The sequence below is a fragment of the Falco cherrug genome, chromosome 5 (assembly GCF_023634085.1).
Source record: "Falco cherrug isolate bFalChe1 chromosome 5, bFalChe1.pri, whole genome shotgun sequence".
Taxonomy (NCBI): Eukaryota; Metazoa; Chordata; class Aves; order Falconiformes; family Falconidae; genus Falco; species Falco cherrug.
The window spans coordinates 21,673,341-21,690,569 of NC_073701.1; the positions used below are offsets into that span (position 1 = coordinate 21,673,341).

The 17,229-nt window shown below is 39.4% G+C and overlaps 1 protein-coding gene across 8 annotated transcripts in view; it reads left to right on the plus strand.

Moving 5' to 3' along the window:
* SLC15A5 (solute carrier family 15 member 5) overlaps window positions 1–17,229 on the plus strand; it is a 71,320-nt gene that overhangs the window by 14,653 nt on the left and 39,438 nt on the right. The window contains exons 2-3 of one of the 8 annotated variants that reach the window (XM_027807633.2): window positions 842–961; window positions 11,736–12,239. The exons of 1 other annotated variant lie outside the window; for it this stretch is intronic. The gene's annotated coding sequence lies outside the window, so the exon portion shown is untranslated. 6 more of the 8 variants (XM_055712106.1, XM_027807637.2, XM_027807638.2 and 3 more) reach the window with 6 other exon arrangements.

Sequence of the window (17,229 nt, forward strand, 5' to 3'; positions counted from 1 at the left end):
TCCCAGGTATTTCTTGTCCCAAACAGTTACTAGCACCTATGAATGATCTTTCTGTCTCTCAGAGACCATACATGGTGAAATGAAGCTATGCCCTTAGAAACTGCCAGGGAGGTGCAAGGGAGTGAGTACCACCCTAGCCTTTTCACAGCTCTGACCAAAGCTAAAAATAAGCAGCAAAACAGGGAGAAGCCAGTTTCCCAGTGGGAGAAGAATACTGCTGTCATCGTGAAAGATGTGTTATGTCACTTGTGTTCCTGGGAACAATGGGTCCAAGTGATTCTTACTTTGTGTCCTAAGCTTGTCACTGACCTTGGCACCCAGCCACGTTGCGCTGTTTTCTGTGAGATTACCCAAGGCAAGCTCATCTCTGGGAATATAAAACTATTGCCAGGAACTCCCACTGATGCAACAACATTCTTTCATCACAAGCTGCAAAGTTAAAAGCACATTTTAGTCTTAAATGCAATAACAACCCTTGGCCAGGCTCTGGAATAGCTGCATCTTTTCACAGCAGATTCTCATTAAAGAACTTAATGGCTACATGAAAAATGAAACCAGTTCTAACTACTTACCTTCTTAAGGTAGTTTCACTAGAAATTAGATATGGTTCTTCTTCCCCCAAATCATTGCCTCTTTTTTAATAAATCATGTTTTATTCCCAAGAATTTGTATTGGGTGAACATGAAGCAACATTTTTGTGTAGCCAGTTAGTGCAGCACATGTAACAGCACTGAAAACAAGTTAGGTCGAAGATGCATTGCAAAGACTTTGAGCCAGAGTTTCCTCACCTCCTTGCTTCCTTTAGAGCAAACACAAAACTGATTTTTTATTTGCCTCCTAGGGCTGTTTCTCATCATTGAAGCCAGCGACAGTTGGAGAGCTAGGCATAACACCTGCTTAACAGCAAGTGCACACCCAGCTCTGCTACTGCTAATGAAAATTCCTCATGTCAAAAAATCAGGTAAACATTACTTAGTGGTTTTGCACCAGACTAGGAACCTGTGCACTTCAAAACATCTTCTTCATGTGGACTTGAGGGAGCCTGACAGCCCTGGAAAATAAAAGACCCAGCACCATGCAGCAAGGAGTTGGTAATAGAAGATGTTCAGTGTCCTCCTACCTATCTGCAAACATGCCTTCAACTCTGACCCACTTTCCTGCGTGGTCTCATGTGATTCTTCCTCTTTTTAAGATTTGCATGTGTAAATAACTGAATAATACTTATATATAATCTCCTTCTTCAATATAAATAGGCTGCCAAGCTCTGAAGCTACCAGGGTGTACTAGATATGAGGTTCATCTGGTTCCTGGGGGTTTTATACAAGCTAAGATCAGCTTAATGAAAGTATGGGAAGACTGAGAATGAGTAATATCTGCAATGTGTAGTGCTTTATGTAATACCTCTTTAACTGGCAGTATTTTGTTCAAGCTATTGCCTAAGATTCAGATTCTGTTCTTCTTTCAGAAGTTCCTTTATTTCCACACCAGTACAGTTTAACTATTTATTTACAACTAACCAAACTGAACTACTCATTGTCATTGTCAGTTTAGGCTGGTCAGTTTACGGTTGGTAAATGTCTGAAGTATAAAATTTAACATCTTTTCCAAACATTTGTTCCTCAAAATCATAATTCTATGTATAATTTTCATTGTCTGCGTAAATATCCAGTCCCTTCTTGTATCTTGTCAAGTTCGTGGCTTCCAAGACAAATTAATTTCAAAGTCCAATTATATGCTGAGTAAAAAAGTTTTAATTTTCCAGGGTTGAATTTTATTCTTCCTAATGGCATTGAATTGAATTTGTCTTTTGATTCTGTATTATGACACTGTGAGAAAATAAGCTCCCTATATCTTAGCTACTGATACACACTTTCAGGATTATCTGTTTTATAAAGGGCAGTGTTATTATCCTTATTTAAATAAGAGGCAACAGTTTCAGGGATAGATGCAGTGATTAACAGATGAATCATACATTTTGAGTTAATATTCTTGGGTTTTTTTCCTTTCTAAATATTTGCTACTATCACAACCAACTTCCAAGAAAGGCTTTCATCCGCTGCCTGTGACCCCACAACCCCCTTCCCCCTGCTTTACCTGCCATAGTGAGCCCTTCTCTTCCAACCACACTGACTCCAAAGTCCAATAGAAGCAGTGGAAGATTCCCATTGATTGCAGGAAGCCTGCAATCAGGTCATGGTGACATGCAGCGTTAAAGGGACAGGTTTTTTGGTTTGTTTTGTTATGTTTGTTTTTGGGGTTTTTTTCCTCCTTCTAACTTAGCCTGAGAAGATTTGGTGCCGTTTCCAAACTGGTCCAGTCTCTCTGCCCAGGATTTAGTTTTATTAATGTATGTAGAAAAAGTATAATACATGAGGTGATCTTTTCTCCTAAACCCAGGTTTGTTTCAGTGTCTGTTTATTCCCTTTAAGTTTCTACTTAATAGGCTGTTACCCTGAGTTGTAGCTTCTGTTTCCTACAAGAAGTAACTTGCCTCATTTGTCTGCCCCCATGATACAGGACTTTTCTCCTGAAATCATATCCCATACAAGCCATTAGTCTCATCAGTCTGACTCCTGAGGAAGCTGATAAATCAACAGTAATCCAAACTCCAGCCTCCCATCAAGTGCCAGCCTATGTCAAAGGGCATGCTGTTCTGTGTAATGAGCTCTGCCCTGGGAGGACAGAGAAAATACAGCTTGATAGTTGATGAACGTTTGAGATTCCTTCTCCTTCTGAGCAGGATTGTGATTTTCCCACATTTCAGTAAAATACTTAAAAGCTAATTTAGTCAGTGTGGTGGTGGTGGTTAGATGTGCATGCTTGACCACTAAAAACTGAACTGGCAAGCTACACGCTCCTTTCTCCTTAAAGTCACTTAAGAGAAGGGGAAATGATTATCTAGAGTGAGCTGTCAACCCTTATGCCAGCTTTCCTCCTGATATGATTTATAAAACAGCTAAGATAACCTCTGGGGGGGAGCTTTGCAATGGAAATAGCAAGTGATTCTTATTCTAATGAACATAACACTGTCACAAGTTTAAAGTTCAAATCTGAGGTACGAAGGTTTGGGGGGGAAAAAAGAGCCTGTAAAATATGAATGTGACAGCATATGTGTTCCTTGCCTGCACAGTGTATGAAACAGGAGAAACAGGCAAACTTTATTTTTCTAATGAGGTTTAAAATATTTTTCAGTCTTTATCAGACAGAAATTCCTCAATACTGGTTGGTTTTTTTGTTGCAGGTTTTGGGGGTTTTTTTGCTTCACGCTCTCCTCAGTTGAGACAAGGCATTTTTCTCAGAGTAAGTTTGTGCCTTTGGTCCTTCAGCATTGCAAAGTGTCCTGTCACAATTGGCACTCATTAAATAAGCCTTTGTTGGTAGCTGCAGCCAACAGGCAGAAGGCTGAATGGACTACAGGAATTTAAACTCCTGGAGGAGGCTTGTCCTGATCAGCATTTAGAAACGCCAAATGAGGATTTATTGGAGAACTTATTTCTTCCCATTCTGTTAAAAAAAAAAAAAAAAAAAAACCAAAAAAAAACAGGAAAAGAAAGAATCCCATTACTGGGTATCTGACAGCTTTCACTGGTATCTAGCCTACTTCAGAACTGCTTTAAAAATAAAAACAGACCCCTTCCTAGAAACTGTTACATGAAAGAAAAAAAAAATAGAAACTGTATAAATCAATGGCAGGTTAACCTGCCCCTGAACTTACCCAGCATATTTCCTATGTTAAGAGCTGTGTGAATGCAATTTAGATAGTCAGTGAACCATAGTGTCTGTAGGTTTGCTGAGGCTGATAACTCTTCAATGTCTGGTCAGTATCTTTCTGTCTCAAGGCTAGAGTTGCACCAGATCCTTGCTATCAGCTGAAGTAGAAAGAGCCAGCTGAGTAGAAAAGGATAGTGAGCTAAAACTTTAATAAATCTGTAAAAACACTTACATTAATTCTGCTTATTAACCTCACTTTCTGAAGTTGTATTTCACTTTAAAGCCTTGTTTTAGTCAGAAGCTCACATGTTGTACTAGCTTCTGGGTGCACTCTCAGATTGGATATGGTGTGTTGATGCCTCATGGGGTTCAAGAATTTTGTGTTGGTCTCTTCCTCAATAGCCCAGCCACCCCCATCCAGGTACAGAAGGGAACAACATGCATGTGGCAAGCTCCTGCTCAGTGGAAACATGGAACTTTTTGGTGGGACACCAATGGAATGCTTATGTCCTAGAAGCAATATTAAATGTGTCAGAAACCCCAAAAATCCCTTCTGCTCATTTAGTATGGTTCATGTGAGTTATACAGAATGTATTCACAGCTAGCAGCAATATGTTCCACTGCCGTGCGCTTGCTTGCTGTGGAGTCCTGCCATGCTGAAGTTCCATAACTAGCAGCAATATTAATTTAATCCCACTTATTTCTCCTTCTCACACAAAAACTGTGTACTTACAAAAAGGTGCTGAATAGCCTGGAGACAGAGTTAAAAAATAGGAAGTGCAAAACTAAGTCATGTTTTCCAATGTGGCATATGACTGCAGCTCACTTTAGTGTATTGTGAAAAACAGAATATAGTCTAAACTACTTTCAAAAAAACAAAACCATGCTTGAGCAGTATTTTCTTAAGCCTTATCTGCTTAAGTAACTAACTAGCAGGACAGATGGTAGATAAAAGAAAGCTGGATTTCCAGGGAACCCAAACGTCCCCTTGGAATTTTTGAAAAACAAAAAAAAAAATGGAAAATGAACAGACCTCATCATACTCCAGCTGTTCCCAAAACACTACCACAGCATTAGGAGGCTCATATTTACTCTGTGAACCTGACTGCATATGGGATGTACCTGACATTCAGGGAGCAGCAGCCGGGTGACAAGTACCCTGTCGTTCTGTGGCACAAAATGCACACTGAATGGGGACAATGTAGCTTAATATTTCTTTCCTCAGTAATGTCTCCTGAGATATGATCAGTGCAGATTTGGATTAGGGAATGCAAAAGCTCAGTATCACAGCTTGTTGAAAAAATCAGGAAGACGATGGAAATTCTCTCTTTTTTTTCCAGCAAAGTTTGAATTTCCACAGGGGAAATAAAATCAGTAATTCCTGATAAATACAAAGCTTACTATTAAAAAACTTTGACAGTAATTAAAAATAATCAGCCTCTCTGTTTTCCATTAGCAGGTGTCTGAGGCCTAGTTGGAACTCTTATTGGCACAGATAGATACTAAATACAGTATTTTGCCATCATCATGGGATGATTTATCTATGGAATATAATTTTTTACACAGCAGTTATACCTCAAGTGGTAAATAAGGCTTTGTCTGTGCTCCAAAATTGTGCCACTCTAAATATACCACCGTAGTTAAAGGAACACAACCCACTGGTGGTTGTTACAGCCCTGTAAAACAGCATTCAGTCATGTAGTCATCCCTGTATAGCAAGGGGAGCATATCCGTGGTGATTTTGTACTGCAGTGCACACTGAAGTTTTTATTGGTGTTATGCTAACAGCTAAAAGAAAAAACGCAACTGAAACGTTACGCTGGGAAAAGTCTTGAGTGCAGATAAGGCTCAAATCAGAAAGATTGTGAGCAACTTCGGGTACAAGCCACATCTTCCTGTGGCTAAGGGTAATGGTAGCACATTATGGGCTGTATTAAATATCATTAACAATGACAAGAGTGTGGCAAAAACATTTCCTGCCTCACATGAGGCAGGAAAATATAAGGTTTCTGGCAGTAGCATCAGGAGCCTTACCACTGAGCACAGAAGAATTTCTCAGAATCCAACTCTTGTGCTGAATATGTCAGAAATCACAGTATCACCATGTTACAAAGCCACTCCTGAGAACTGAATAGAAGTCTGCCATTGTAAAAAATTGCTAAACATCTTGCAATACTTGGAGTGTAGCATTTGTTTCCTAATTTCAAATAGGCAGTAAAAAACAATTAATTCCAAAGGTTTCTCATAAGGATTACAGCTGGGTAAGACTTTTTTAATTCCTGATTTTGGAAAAATCAGATTCACGTCATTTAATTGTCTTTTTGCAAGGCAAAGCAATTTAGAGAACATCTAGCTGAAAAAATTCTGTGGATTCAGGACAGAAGTTATTGTCCCAGCAAGACAGACATCAACATAATGCTCAGTACTAGTGACAGAAAGGCTTTAAACCCTGTGCCCCACACATCAAGCACATGATCTGATTGTCACACTTGGATGCCTTGGAAAGGCTTCTGTTTTTCCCCCTCCCATGTTAAATCGGGAATAGCTTTTATTTCATCCTTATGTAAGTAGAGTCATTATTTTGGATTTTGGTTTCCTCTGAACTTATTTAGGATTCTTTATTTCTGTGTTTGGTCCTGCTGTTGATTTGCAAGGAAGCCACAACTTCTCTGTATCATACATTCTCTGCATCATCATTCTCTGTATATCCATCTCCAATGTGGCAAATAACATTCCCTGCCTATCTGACAGAAATGTGCCAGACTTAACTAGCAACAGATGACGTTTTCAGAAGTGGCTAGTTAGAGACACCCTGTGAAATGAGGCTCTTGAAGACTACCAGGCTGAGCCTCTGGATACACATTCACACTGAAAAGTTCACAAGAAGTTGTTGAAAAACAGTTGGTGCTCTGATAAGATGCATTTTAAACACACTATTATGAATCATAGCAAATATATTAATGGCTACTTTCATACACATATTCTGAAAACTAACTCTTTCCCTTATTCAATGCCAAAGACTTGAAGGCCTGCCTACTCTTCATTGATACATTCCATTTTCTCTCACAAAGAAGGGCAGGCTCTGCCAGACCTAGGTTATCTGCAAGATCCAGAGGTGAAACACACTATGGACTATGAGAAGAAAGAAGTTTTTAAAACTTGACTAAGAGTCAAGCTTAGATCTTGCTCAGGATTTTACAACTTCAGGAAAGCATGCTTGAGAGACTGCCAAAATTTTTCATTGTTAAAAAAATATGTATCATAAATTCATCACCAAACTGGAAGCAGCAGCCACTTGTACAGCACAGACAAGTTCTATACAGCTGTTTTCATGATGGATATCTTGCTTGCTGACCTGATTTCAACTGGTGTCAACTCAACACAACACTGTAAACTTCTTTGGATGATTAGAAAACATTCCTCTGAAGTATGTGAACAAACATAAACTGCAAACACTGTGCATTGGAGATTTGTCTTACCAATGTAGCATCTGTGCAGTGGGACTATATAACTATGCTATTTTTTTTTCCATCTTCTGCCTGAATATTAACAGTTAGTTGCAATCATATTAAATGTCTCCCTGCCATTTTTTTTTCAGTAGGAAGCATGATTCTTTTTCTCTTGGAAGGAGCCAGCCCAAGCTATGTGCTCAATCAACCATAAGTAAACATGAGAACCGATCTGAATTCAGTGTTTGTTTTGATGTACTGTGGAATGGTAGTCTGGGAGACATAAACTCATTGCAAGTCTTCCATGGAATGTGAACTTGAAATTATGGAAAGGCACTGGAACAAAAGGTACCCTCCTTCTCCCTTGAAACAATTGCCAAACATGCTAAATATGTGGCTGTATTTAGCAACTATATATTCCTCTCAGATCTCAGTTTTATATGCCCTGGAAGGATTGTCCGATCTGTAGCACCTGCATCTTCAGAAGATTCCCTTTGCAGACCATGCTCCATTCCCTCCTTGCTCCTAAGCATGCACCAAACTGCAGGCAGCAACTATATAAATTTTTGCTGGTTTCAGTGCTTCTGGCCATCAGAAGCTGCTGGGGCTCTGGGCACTGGAACACGAAGGAGGAAAACTCCATTTCCCAACTGTCTCAGCTAGCCCGCAGTGTAGAGGGGGTTTAAAAAAATAATAATTCAACCTCATAGAGTTAGTCAGTATTTCAAAATTGTGTTTGTGGCAGATTTAGAAGAAGACCCCCAACATTTTTAAGTTCTCATTGATGGAAACAACCATGCTGGTGTGTTACGGATGTTCCAAAGTCCAGCTGTTGGCCTGGGGATCTCAGCCCTGGCAGATAAGATGTAGGCTCTGGAGTGTTTGTCACTCCTGGCTTGAAGGCAGTCCAGCCAGCAGGCTACTTGGGAGTGGTGGACAACAAGGCAGGCAAGTCTTGCATGAGTCTGGCCTCACAAGCATGAATCTGCTGGATTTTTGCTAATCTAGACCCATATAGTATAATTGTTTGATTTTTAAAGAACTGGCCTATTCTAAGAAAAATAAATTCTCACCACCTTCTGGCTTTTTACATCTCTCTTTATCTCTCCATCCTCCTCAAAGAAAAGGCAGCGAAACTGTAGACAGGGAGAATGAAGAAAAAGGCAGTGATAACAGAAAGGAGGATGGGAACAGGCCGAAGAGGAATAATGATACAGAAATCTCAGTTGCTGCTGCTCTCTGCAGAGGAATAACAAGAGTGTGCAGGTATAGAAAAAGGTAAATAAAAGCCAGGTTAAATTGGAGATAAGTAAAAATAGTAGCAGGGCAGGGGAAGGGAAAGGATGTGGTGAAATTATAGCAAAGGAAGAAAGGTGGAGACTGGAAGGAAAAGGTGGAAGCTTTTTTTTCCCCCTTAGCTTAGCACTTGGACTTGGTAGCAGTCTGCAGGCCCACCCCTCTACCTCGTCCACTCCATGCTTTCTACACCCTGCAAAAAGTAAAGATGAGTTTTACAGAAATTCTCATTTCACAGCAATTATCACCAGAGTAAATCCATCCTGTACTTTGAGGTTATTAACAAATTTAATTTTTTTAATTAAAGGCTATTCACAATACAGGAGGAAAGAAAGAAAAAAAAAAAAAGACTGAACAATTTGCACAGGTCATCCAAATTTTAAACATGTACTTGTCTTACAGTCTTACTGTTCTCTCAGGTATGTTTGTGGTATTTTGTTTGGGAAAGTGGACTGAAGGGAATTCTGTATAGCAGATAGAGAGATATCATGGTAGTAAAAATTAATTATAATCTTTACTAAAACTCTGCAAGGTGGTAAGATATCAGTTTCTTTTATATGTGTATGGACTGGTTTCTTGGGCCACTTCCAGACTTTCTTCTGTTACAGCCTGAGGTCTTCCCTCCAGAATTGATGCCCACTGTCACACATGGAGAAAGACAAGCGTTTGGTGATATGGCTGTATCATTGTTAAACAATGTTGCCTGTTGTAGAGGAATGAAGGTGGGTTAATTAGCATTGATAATATACAGCTGTGGGCTGGCTTCAGGGGCAGTGGGTTGGCCGATGTAGACAAGGTGCAGCTGTGGCTGGTTAAGTGAAGTGGTTGGGAGCCGATGAAGGGAGAGCAGCTGAGGAAGAAGCAGAGAGAGGAAGGAGTAAGAGGAGAGAGAATGCATGATCTGGGTGAGGACAGACAAGAAGAAGGTAGCAGAGTGACTGTATGAAGAATATGCTGGTATGAGATGGTAAAAGACCTTGTTGCAGCTTGATAGTTTGGAGAGTGCTGCAACAGCCTGTGTGGTCCCCTTGTGCATCGCTTGGCACTTAGGCTTCTCCTTCACCATTGCGACTTGGCCGGAGGAGCTGGTTGAGGAAATCAGGGTGACCCTTGGTTTGCATTCTCCAGGTTCTGCAAAATCTGGTTTGCGTTTCTCCACATTCATCTGTTATGCTGCAAATACAATTACTTGATGTATGTCTCGCTAAGAGATTTCATATCTAAGATCTTCAAAAAGTCTGTCAAGGAGAAAGTGATAGGGAGGAAAGCTGAGAAACTCAAATGTGGTTTTAGGCCAGTGTGTAGTATGAATGTGACAAAACTGTACTGATGTACAAATGCTTATGTATCTAATTGTAAAATGTGAGCACCTAATACCAGGTTTATTTCGTTATTATTCCCTCTCTGTCTTTCTTTTTGAGTTTAGCCTTTCTTGCTGTGACAGTATCAATTCTTTTTCAATAGTGTCTTGCATCCCATTCTTTTTCATTTCTTTTTCAATACTACCCTTTTCTCTGCTAAATCATCAAAGATATTTTTGTTCTTTTACCCATTGTGGCAGAGTCTGTAAACGCAATCTTAGAAAAAGAATTTCTAAGTGTAAGCATTTGTGATGCATTTGCACTAAAAGCTTTGAATTGCTATCTTTGATAAAGCTATTTGGTCTGATTATATTGTTTTGGAATCACACATTCAAGCACACTTCCTTGAAAAAATGATTTTTTCAATGTGTATTATATTGCATGTCTCAAAATGGAGGAGGATTATTTTTAAATACTGTGTAAACCATGTAAGCAATCGTATTTCTATCCTGAAATTCACACACCAGTTAAGATTGAAATTTGAAGTCCAGTTTTTAAAAAACAACAACTCTTAATCTTAAAGATGCATAAAATATAAACAAAGTTAATAATAATTATTCTGGTTTTCAATCTTTTTAAACTGCTTCCATACTTCAAAGACTTCATGGATGGATATTGCAGGCTGTTCTTATATTGAACATGACAAGCATTCTGCATAAGCACTGCATAGCAGGTGTAACAGCCATTGATGGTTGTAGTGTATTTAAAGCAGGAATTGAAAATATTTCTGAATACAAATTCAAATCTCATAGACTGGAGTTTAGGTGGGAGTAACTATACTTTTGGAAATTCAGTGATGTCTTTAAACTGCTGTAAGTAGCCATGAAAAAGTGTTCATGTCATCAAATAGCAGAGATCCAGAAGTACGGCCAGCTATAAAGTTACATGATGTATTGATCTCAGCATTTGAGGCATGGGCAAGGCTTCCCTTCATAAACCTTTGCAGCTGAAGACATCACTACCCTGGGACAGACATCACAGCACCCACCCACCCACCAGTCCCAGTGGAAAGGATTATGTCATCCTTCTTCAATCTGTTTCAGTCAAAATCAGTCTGGTTAAACAGTAACTGAAGTTGAAAAAGTTAATCCACTATGGTTAAATTGAAGTTAATTATCCGGGTTTTTTTCACCTGCCATGTTCAATGGCAAGACATACAGAGAAATTAAATATAGATGCTACCCACACTTACACATTAACAAAACATATTTCCTTACTCACATCATCAGTGTAAGCCATTGAACACACTCAGTTTCATAATGTCTATTGGTTTTCAAAAGCACCTTCCTGATGGAGCTGAGCACCCTCTGGTCAGAGTGTCAGTGGGCCTTTAAAGTCATGCTTCTGCAATAACGATTCCTTAGCCATGTTCTCAAAAATATTTTTTTTTTTATACCAATGTACAGATTTTACTCTCTACTAAGTTGGTCTCTTGTGTCCTTCTCCTTTTTCTGTGTATTGATGGTTTTAAAACAATGAACTGAACCGCTTTTAATGAAAAAGCGTGCTTTGTTTGCAATTATAGTTGAATCCCTTAAAACATGTAAGACACTATCTTGTCTCTAGTAATAAATCAGTAGAGTACATGCTGCCTTATCAGATTTAAAGACAACTCAGGGTACTTTATTATAAGCTGTACAGTGGTTTAATACTGTGTTTTACTCCAGCTAACGAAAGTCAGAGAGAAAATGAGTGAATCCAAGGTTTCCTTCTCTTTTCGCCTGTGTGTGGTTACTTAACCTCTCCATTGCATCTCTTTAAAGGACTGTAGGAAGAAAGTACTAGATGGATTCAGTGATAATATTTTACTACAGCATTAGTGAAACTCAGAAATTGGCTGAGGAGTTGGGTTGTCTGAAATGTGGAGGTATCGGTGCCAGAAGATTGGTGTCTGACTACATTCCATGCCTTTCTTTAGGCACCAGGCAGCCATAGCTCTTGCGGATTGATGTGAAGGCTGGATGAAGAAGATGCCGAGCACTTCTGATAAGGCAGGCCACAGCTGCTCTGAGACTCGTATCTGGACCAAGGATTCTGCCCTTTGCTAAGGTTTCTCTGTGCTACTGGATTAACGTTTGGAGGCTGTAAAAATCCTAGAGGAGGATATGGTGAGAGCTAAGCCTCTGTGTAACACCTTTCTCAAACTCTGGTACAAGGGTACTGGGAAAAGGAACAACAAGGAGGAGAAGATGGAGAGTTTATGGGCCACACCACTGACTGAGAATTATATGCTGTCCCCAGCACTGGCTGACTTCCTTGGAAATTAAAGCAAGCAGTTTATGAGACCTGCTGCTTCGCACAGACTGTGCTTTCAGAAGCTGTTCATGGAATTCCCCAGAATTATTACTAAAATGTTGACTGTTTTTCATCTGCATTTGAAAATCAGACTTCAGAAGAGCTGATTGGAACAACATGTGTACAGGTATGTCTGCAGACCAGTATGCTTCAAACAGCCGTATAATGAGGGTGGCCCTTAGTCATTTTTGTGACTGTCACTATGCCATACAGGGAGAAGATGAGTAGAAAGAAGGCTGATTATTACAATGCATGTACATCTACATGTAAAAATGTGGAAGTAACATGATACAATCCTCCTCAGCAAGCAGGGAAGCTCCTAATGGCCTGCTTATTTCAAGTTACGGATGACACACATTCCCAGGGGTTTTAGATCTGGAATTCTTACTCAGGTTCATCTTTCTTCACAAAGATTTCAAAAGACTGGACAAAATAAAGCAAGAGTTCAACCTGGATTGTATTGGTTTAGTATCCTAAGAGACATTTGGCTTCTTATTTCCATAATTAAAACTAAACTGCAGTTTCATATTTACCCTTCCTTAAGCTGGATTAGATCCTAGCAGTAGCATTTTGTACTACTTGTAGCTTGCTAATTCAGTGTGCTGGGACACCAGTCAAAGGTCATTACAATAGTTAGATGCAGGTGATGTAGATGCCCTAGTGTAGTTATGTGCTAAGAAAATAAAAGAAGCAACATGTGGCTTCTCACTTTGGAAGAAGCATGTGGCTTCTACATTACATGTCAAATATAAGAGAAAGCTTAAAAAAGTGCCTGCACTTGCGAAATCACAGCAGGATCCAAACTTACCCGGACCTGTTCAGACTCATGGTTTCAGTTCAGATCCATGTCTAGAAGATATATCCTGAAACCCTTAGTGCAAAAAAAAAAAAAAAAAAAAAAATCTTGTTTGGATCATGCTTGGTACAAAATTTCAACCTGCCTTTTTTTAATTTACTGCAAGAATAAGAGCTAATTTTGAAACAGTTCTACTGTACATATCCCCACATTAGGAGTGCAACTTCAGTTTCATTCCTTTTAGGCAAATTGCTGACAATAGAGGACGTTGTACCCAGTACTCCAGACATCCCCTCAACAGCGCCGAGGAGAGTGGAAGGATCACTGACCACCCTTGACCTGCTGGCAATATTGACATCTTTCATAAAGACCAAAAACTCCATTAAAAACCAATTTTAATGAGAAAATATTGGCCATTACAGGAGGGGCATTTTCAATTCTGCCAGTTTCTCCCTCAATCAAGCCACACAAGAAACTGTAGACAGGGTCTATAGTAATTCACACAGTTTTCAGCTTGTGGATATTCAAGCTTCCAGATGAATAAATAAAGTTATGTCACATTCTTTCCTGTACCAGTATACAAGGCAGAGATGTGTTTGAACAGATGAGGGAAATAAAAAATGCTTCAAGATGATTATCTGAAATTTTCTGTTACCGACTTTTACACGATCATCTGTTTATGAGAGTTTTATATGGACAGATGATCTAGGTTTCATGGGATCATTGGCCCATGCCATGAAATCTGTGAAATTCTAAATATTATTTTGTGGATAAACCTGAAAACTTTGAAGTGTTTCTTTACCCTATGTTAAAGGATGCTCTGCTGGGTCTAGCATTCTGCTCTCATTTTCTACCATTCTACATCCAATGAGCCACAGTGTGCTTTTCTCAGATAGTCCTTTCTCACTCTCGTCTGTTGAGGACAATCTATTTTATGGATATAATTAACTATTCATTGACACAGAGCCTTGAATTTGCCTCTCCCCAAATTCCAGAAGAGCAGCCCTCATCTCTAGGTTACAAAGTCAGCTTCCCTACAGCTCATAAAGCTTTACACAATGTGTTACAGCTCCAGCAGGAGAGATTAAGAGGCTATCTGGACACTGCAGTGGTTGGAAAGCTCTTCAGTGAGGTGGGAGATCTGCTGTCAATCCCCTTTTCTGATGAATATTTGCTTCTAAAAAAGATGCTGACATCTTTCCTGGCTTCTCTGGAACCAGTTATGTCGGATCAGGGATGAATTTAGAGCAGAAACTGCAGAAACTCTGCCATCACACAGTACTTATATATGTATTTTAGAATACTAACCACAGTCTACTAAATGGACTTGAATATAAATGAACTGTCACTATGGGAGAATAGTTGAAATCATCTTGGATATACAGATAATATTGTCTCAACTGTGAACCCTGCTTTAGAATCTCATTTCAGTCTCTACCTAAAAATCTATATGTCAAAAGAAAATATCCTGAGTGCCATCTACAAACTATAACATGACACAAAAAAAGCCATCTTTCTGTATGATAGAGCTACTTCTAATTTTCCCATTAGACCAAACGACATCATAAAGAATATCTGCCAACAACATGATATAAAACCGTACCATGCATCATGAAAAATAATTGCAATTCAATTACTCCTGAATTATAAAACCGTCAGCTAGGTGCAATAAGACAAAAGCCTTAAAACATATGAAAAACTGCTTAGCATAGATAATTATATATGTTTGAACAAAATCCCCAAAATAAAACATGTGCGGTTTGAAGGAACAGGGTAATCGTGCCAAAATAATTCTCATTTATAGCAAAGGTTGGAGGATCAGCAATTTTAAAACCATCTCCCTGAAAAAAAATTATAAAAGTAAATTAGCAAACCTTTCTTACTCATAAAGGGCATACCCAGCAACTGAGCAAGAAACTGGGGAGGTTTGTCCTCTATCATCTTCTTACTTAGATTCTGCTTTGGCAAAGTATTTACTGTTGCTGCTCAGAATCACAGCATGGTTAAGGTTGATGGGCATCTCTGGCAATTCCCTAGTCCACCCCCCCTACTCAAAGCAGAGTCACCTACAGCAGGTTGCTCAGTGCTGTGTCCAGTTGGTTTTGAGTATCTCCAAGAATGAAGACTCCACAACCTCTCTGGGCAACCTTTTTCCAGTGTTGAAAACCCCAGAAGTTTTTCATTATGTTTAAATTGAGTTCCCTGTGCTTCAGTTTGTACCATTGCCTCCTGTCCTGTAAATGGGCACAAATGAACAAACCCTGGCTCCATTGTCTTTGCACCCTCCTTTTAGGTATTTATATAGATGATCCCCCTGAGCCTTGCCTCAAGTCCCCTCATCTTCATGGCCCTTCACTGGATGTGCTCCAGTATGTCCATGTCTTGTACTTTCTTGTACTTACACTTGCTTAGGTGCTGTGGAAAAAGCTATGGAAATTTTACTTCCTGTCATTTCTGTGCTTTAGCCACACTCCCTGCTTGAATAGGAGAAAGAGAGAGAAAACAAAGTGCACTGGGGAAAAGTAGAACTCAGGGAGAAATGGCTACAGAAGTCTTTATAGGACAACAGAAGAGGTCCTGTCTGCACTCTCCACTGGGACCTCTTGGGCATTCTTAAGAGAGGGGTTTGATTCTCTTTCTTGATATGTTACCTTTTGGCACAATGAAGAAGAAAATGGCTTTCCCACATAATTTTTAATTATGACTACACAAGTTAAAAACAAATATACTTCTTAAAATACAGCTTTTCCCCAAAGTCTCGCCCTGGTCTTGCATTTTCACAAACGCAAGTTGTCATGGAACAAGACAGATATTACATCTATCCTGCAGCAAGGCAGAGCTGGGCTAAGGTTCGTGGTCACATCTGGCTAAACTGTGGAAGATTTTGCAAGAATACTTACCAAATACTTACCGAAGGGAGAATAAATTTTTCAAACAAAATGTGGTACCATAGTCCCAATACTTCCCAAAGAATTTCTTATATAATCAGTAATTTTAATAACTAGTTATTTCATAGATGCTATTTTTCAGTCTTCAGATTGTATTTTTATAATATTTAATAGATCTGTATAAAATGTAGAAGAATTTTATTTGAATAGATTTGCTAATTAACAGATTTTACAAATAAGCTTTCTCAACATCCTGATGACTACGTTTCAGTTTCTTAATTGACCTTTTACATGATTCACAGGGCACTTGGGGGTTTTTGTGTCTTTGTTCTTCTGGTAGGTAGTCAGAGAAATAGTCAGCAATTTTACTTATGCCAATGAAGTTTTCCAGAAGCATCAGATTCAGGTTTCAGATGCTGTGAACTCCAGAAGCACTGTCATACCCTGTCCCAGTTCTGATTCAAGGCTATCTGCACAGCAGCCAGTGTACTCTGAGACTGTAGTGACAGGCAGTGCAGAAATTGCTAAAACGGTTGTCTGAGGTAACATTGTAAATAGGAGTTTCATTATTCACTTGTGAAATAGGACATAGGACATCAGAAATAAGACATTGTCCACAATGACACCTAAAGATAAAATGAAGGGACAGAAAGGAAGACAAAAAGTTGACAGAAAAAGACAAAGTTCATACTACAAGCTCAATATGAACCCTTGCTTTAGATGTTCTACAGTTACACTCTGTCCTTACAGCTATTTTGAAGTCCTGTGAAGCACATTAACAAGTGGCAAGCAGGTCATCTCCAACCTGTACAAGATCACAGCTCCTAGTACTTATTTTTTATACCTCAAATTTGCATTTGTTGATTTTCCCCCTACTATAGATGTAACTGCCAGGAAGGAAGAAAAGAGAGATGGCTATACCTAACACCAGAGTGCCTGACCCTTTCTCTGAGGCCACACATTGTGCTAGATGAAAGCAGGTGTGAGCAGTACCTGCAGAAGGCAATGGTTAGCTACCCTTGCTGAAGGGCGTCCTGCAGGGATCACATGTGGGCTGGTAACAGCTATTGTATGTTAAACTGAACATTTCTTATGTGCATAAGAGAATTAAAGTGGTGATTTTGAAAAGCATGAAGTCTAGTCTTCGCCTGTGCTTTTACCATATCTGTTTTTTCTGTCCTAACCTTGTAGCTCTGATAAGTTGTCACCTGGAGCTTTAGCAAGACAGGTGGTGCCAGAAGTATTCCTCCAAACTTGTCTTTGCAGCATTTTCCTGCTTTTTCTCTTTCTGTCATCCAGCTTTGAGCTGTGTTTCTTTACTGTGGCTGCCTGCTGAACCTACCACCTTGGACCTGTGTTTACACTATCGGGCAGCAGACCCCAGGCACGTTTACCCCTGTTTGGCAATGCACTTGCCCAGACCTTTTGCTCTG